The following is a 5,747-nucleotide window of genomic DNA, read 5'->3' on the forward strand; positions in this document are numbered from 1 at the left end:
ACAGTTTTTGTTTGTTTTGTCTTTTGGTTTTTGGTCTTTTTGAGACAGGGTCTTCCTGTAGACTCAACTGGCCTGGAACTTGCTGTGTAGACGAAGCTGGCCTCAAACTCACAGAGATCCATCTGTCTCTGCCTCCCAAGTGCTGGGATTAAAGACATGTGCCACCACGCCCGGCTCCTAAGACACTTATTGATGGGTATTCAGGGCATTTGTAATTTGGGCTACTACATGTAAAACTATCGTGAACATCTGTGTACAGTTCTTTTTTTTTTCTTTTTGCCTACAATCTTTATTGAAGTTATATAAAAAGATGCCCCCAAAAGTTAAAAACAAAACAAAACAAAACATTATGGACAAAAACAATTTCCCTTAGGAGGAAGGTACTGCTCCCTTCTTAAAATACAGAACTTTCAACTGCGCTGCCATCTCCCCTGTCCCCTCCACTGCTGCCTGGCTTTCAGCCTCATTCTCAGCTTGAGCCTCCATGTTTTCTGAAACTTCATTTCCACTGGGACCGGCATCTCTGATGCCTCCATTCACCTTGACTGTTGTTTGGCTTTCTTTGCATCATTTTTCTGGGGCTTTCTTCCTCTTGTTTCCTCTTCTTTCTGACTAGATGGGAAATATCACACAATTTGATGAGGGTACACCATCTGCTGGTTTCCTACTGATAATCATGGAGACTGAATGGAGCCAAACTAGAGTAGCCTTCGGGCCAATTCAGCCGCATTCCCACCATGTTGGAATTCCTTTGCGTCTTCTATCTTCTTTCTAATTTCAGATAGCAGTTCCTTCAGCTCCTTAATTTCTTTCTCATATTCAGTAAATGAGCCTTCAGCCTCCTTCATCTGCTCGTTTAGTACAGCCATTCTCTTCTCAATGACTTGCCAAACTGTGCCACTGCCTCATCAAACTGAAAATTGTAGCCATAGGCCAAGCCCAACTGGTCTCTGCAAGAAGACAGTTGTGGCCTTCCAAACACAGCTCTTGAAGGTTTAGACAAACCTGGAACTCCTCCACAGCTTGTATATAATTCTCAGATTCAATACTAACTTCTCCAAGTTTAAGACGTGCCTGTGCAGCATAAAGCTGGGCTTCTTTTATTTCTTGCCTTTTAAACATGATCTTTGCTATATGAATGACAGAGTATATGGGTTCTGGTGGGGGGGGGGGCTTTGGGAGCGTGCCAGTGGGGACAGTGGTATGAAGATCATTAGGATTGTTTGAGATGTTCTGTATAAAATACACAAAAATTCAATAGGAACAATTTTTTTAAATGATCTTTGCTAAATCCAGCATACCGCAGGCAAGCTCTGGGTTCCCAATCTCTTCCTCTTCGTTTTCTTGAAGACACTTGTTTTAAGAACTGATTCATTTGGTGTTTCTTCAGCCCTTGTCCTTTTGTCTTCTTCCTCTGAGCCTTTAGTTTCATCTACATTATCACTATTTTCTACCAGAGATTCATCTTTAGTTTTTTTCTCCTTCCTCTTCTACATGTGCTCCTTCCACAGCATTTCCCAACACATCATTCCCCATTCTACAATGCCGATATTCCAGAGGCTGAGGCAGGAGGACTGCTACAAGTTCCAGGCCATCCAGGTCTCAATACACAGTGAGACCAAAAAACAAAACCAAAAACAACAACAAAACAAGCTGGGTGGTGGGAGGGGCAAGCACACAGGAGGCAAGTGGATTGATGTAAGTTTGAGGCCAGCCTGGTCTACAAAGTGAAGGGCAGGGTATAATAACACCAACTTCTGCGTATGACAAGGCTGCTACACTTTTCACTCAACAGCAGCCGTAAATGCTTACAGAAGATCTCCACAAGACTGCCAATACCCTGTCATGAAAAGGGAGGGGCTCATGGGGTCTTACTCATCAAGAATTTTTATACACAATAATAGTTGATAGGAGAAGGAAGAGACATTTTCTTCTGTGATGTAGCCACTAGTAGGTATCCATTCTATAGATGAATTCTCAGCTCCACTCCTGTAAACGACCCTAATGAAACTCACTGGGACAAGAACCTGCCAGCCCCAAAAGTGATTTCCCATAGAAAAAGAAGCCTTCTCCATACTCATTAGCTGTTTCTCCATACTTCTTACTTCTCTCCACTTTATCTGCAGAGGTAGAGGAGCAGGAGCATCTTCAATTTTGTCATCAGAAACCAGCTCCATGGTGATGGCAGCAGTGGCTGTAGATTCTGTAGCCATGGTTCACCTGAGATGATGGGCCGGCAGGTAGAATACAGGCTGTGAGGGAAACACAGAAGATTCGGGACTCCAAAGGCTTATGTACAAAAAATGGCAGACTGGACCTTCTTAAAAATTTTTATGTATATCAGTGTATTGCCTGCATATAGGTAGGTGCACCCCTGTTGTGCAATGCCCCCAGAGGTCAGAAGAGGGTGTCAGATCCCCTGGAACTGGAGTTTTGGACAGTTAGCTGTCATGTGGGTGCTGGGAATTGAACCTGGGTCCTCTGCAAGAGCAACCAGTGCTCTTAACTGTTGAGCCATCTCTCCAGCCCTGTGTACAGTTCTTTGTATAGATATGCATGCAGTTTGTTTGTATGGGAAGCCGTAAATGCAGGGAACTCAATGCAGCCCCCTGAGAAAGTCTAAATGAAGCTGCAAGTTCTGGGAGCCATAAAGAGAGAGAGGAAAGCTAAAACAACAGACAAACTTTATTAGAGCAAACAGCTCCCTTCAGAATGGGAAGGGCTCTAGAATGGGAAGGGCTGGGTTGGCCATTTCATAGACTTTCAATTCCTCCCTCCCCTGTCCCCTCCCCTCTCCTGGCTCCTTCCTCTTCTCCCCAATTTGTGCAGGGGGGTGTGTGTACCTTCCTTGGGCAGGCTCTTTTCTGGAGAATAAAAAGCAACTCGTTTAAAGGGGTCTGTCCCTACTTCTCCATTGGCCTAAGTTCCCCTAATTCTCCCTCAACAGCAACATTCTTGTATGTTTTCTCTTAGAAATATTATAGATCTTGTTTTGTTTTATGAATTCTGCTTCTTTCTTTGTTTTATGGTCCTGGCTGACCTGGAACTCATGTTGACCAAACTGCCTTGGAACTTGTGCTCCTCCTACTCCTGCCTCCTAAATGCTGTGGGGTCAGAGGTGCCCAGCTAATTTTAAGTTGTACTATGATCCAGTTTTTAACTTTTTATGTGTTGTAAGATGTAAATAATTTGGATGGGGGGGCATAGGGAATAATATTTAAACATTTAGTCTTTCACTACTGACTGACTAGATTTTTTAGAGACATACTTGATCAGTTTGAGATGGTTTCCCCTCTATTCCTGTTTTCCGTAGTTTTTATTTAGATATAGTTATTGGAATTTATCAAACACTTTTTCTGCATGCATTGAGATTATCAAGAAAGTTTTTTTTTCTTTATCTGTTAATATGGTAAGTTCTGTTGATTTTCTTTTTCTTATAGCCAGAGGTGGCCTCAAACTATGTGCCCAAGCTGGCCTCTATCTCATCCTCCTACCTACACCTCCAGAATGCTCAGATGACAGATGTACCCCACCATGCCTGGCTGCACTGGGTTTGTTTGGTTTTGGTTTGTTTTATTTATTATTTTTATTTTATGATATGAGTGTATTATTGCCTGCATGTATGTGAGTGCACCCATGTTGTGCAATGCCGCGGAGTCAGAAGAGGGCTTCAGATTCCCCTGGAACTGGAGTTAAGGACGGTTAATAGCTGCCATGTGGGTGCTGGGAATCAAACCCGGGTCCTCTGCAAGAGCCATCAGTGTTCTTAACTGCTGAGCCATCTCTCCAGCCCCTTGTTTGTTTTTTGTTTTATGTTTTTAATGTTGCAGGCAGCAGAGCTGGGCGGGTGGAGCCATCTAAACCCATACAGCAGGCATAGAGCTGCAGGATTTGGTGTTTGCTAGGCTGGATTAGGTCTTGCTTTGTTTGGTTCAGTATTTCCTCACTATATCCCCATTCCTTCCTTTTGGAATGAAAATGTATATTCTGCCATTGTATGTTGGAAGTATATATTTGCTTTTTAATGTTACAGTGGATCACAGTTAAAGATTGCCTTGAGTCTCAGAAGACTTGGACTTTTGAACAGTATTGAGACTATTAAAGACTACTGGGACTTTTGAAGTTGGATGAAACACATTTTGCATCTTGATATGGCCATGAACCTATGGGGGCCAGGGAATGGAATGTGGTGGTTTGAATGAGAAATTTCCTCCATAGGCTCAGGTATTTTAGCACTTGATTCCCAGTTGATGATGCTCTTTGGGGAGGCTCACGAGGTGTGGCCTTACTAGAGGAAGTATGTCTTGGGGGCCGGAGCTTTGAGTGGTTAGAGTAGCTTTGCCCCACTTACTGTTCGCTCTCTGTTTTGTGTTTGTGGTTGAAGATGTGATCTCTCAGTTTCCTGCTGCAGCCATCAGCTGTCATGCCTCACCATATGGACTCTTCCTCTGGAACCATAAGCCAAAATAAACTTATCCTTCTACAAATTGCCTTTAGTCATGGTGTCTATCACAACAACAAGAAAGTAATACAGAAGTCAAATTAACTTTGAATTCTTATAATACACCCATCTGGGACCTTTAGATCTCTAGCTTTATTTAAGGTGAAATTTTCAATTTCACTTTTTTACATTGTGTAGTTTTCACAATAATTATTTCATAAAATTTACGATCACATTTGTACTCTGGTACACATTACTCAAGTTCATAACATTCAGATGGCTTTCTGCCTTTGCAAATGATGTTAACATTTTCATCCATTTGCTAGTGGTTTCATTTTTCATATAAACAGAATTTACGTTAGTTATGAACATTTTAGTGCAACATCTACATTTTTTCATGGCTTAAAATATTTGCCCCTGTTTTGCATTATATACTACATGATTGCCACTAAAAAGAAAATAACTTTCTTTGAGGAACAATGAAATCCCAAGTTCAGGTCATTGTGAGTATCCATTTAAGCTACCAAAGACTCATCTCCTGGTGGGACCTGTGTTAACAAAATACCCCTAGTAGTCTGTGGTCAGTTTCTGTGGTCAGTTGCTGGCAGTTCTGATATATTTAGGAAACTTAAGTCCTTCAGATTGACTCTGGAGCTGGCATTACTAACATATTCACATGTCTAGTGAACCCCTGCCTCTGGACAGCGTAATTCTGTTTCACCTTATTTCCTATACTTTCCAACCTTTCTTTTGAGATAAGCTCTTACAATGTAGCTGAGGCTGTCCTCAAATGTGGATCCTTTTGCCTTAGCCTTCCAAGAGCTATGACTGCAGGCATGCGCTATCACACCCACTTGTTTTCCCCACTATTTTTTTTATGTTGTGTTTTGATATTTAGATAGGTTTTTATTTTTTTTATTTTATTTTTTTTTCATGTTGATAAATTGGGAGAGTTAATTTTTTTTTTTTACAATTAAAGTTACAGTTTTAACAATATACAAAATGTTACAGTAATTCTGATTTTTTGGCATAATGATTACAGATTTGATAAATGCATTTTATATCTCATAATAGCGATGAAGATTATACAAAAGCTATTAAAACAATTATGAGAATAAATTCAATTATCACTTAAATATCTAAAGCTATCTTCCTTTGCATTCATCCAGAATGATTTGTTCTTATTCTTTACCTTAATTTGAGGGACTTCAAGAAGATACTTGTTTTTTTTTTTAATACAGAAGAATTCATTCCAAGGCAATTGACATTGAGACATTTTCACATGCATTTCTAATCTCTATATACA

The 5,747-nt window shown here is 40.7% G+C and overlaps 1 pseudogene; it reads right to left on the reverse strand.

Annotated features, from left to right (window-relative positions):
* Positions 1-369: 369 nt before the first annotated feature.
* LOC103751801 lies at positions 370-2,213 on the reverse strand (annotated as a pseudogene).
* Positions 2,214-5,747: the final 3,534 nt, after the last annotated feature.

This window comes from Nannospalax galili, unplaced genomic scaffold, assembly GCF_000622305.1.
Source record: "Nannospalax galili isolate Female #2095 unplaced genomic scaffold, S.galili_v1.0 scaffold346, whole genome shotgun sequence".
Classification (NCBI taxonomy): Eukaryota; Metazoa; Chordata; class Mammalia; order Rodentia; family Spalacidae; genus Nannospalax; species Nannospalax galili.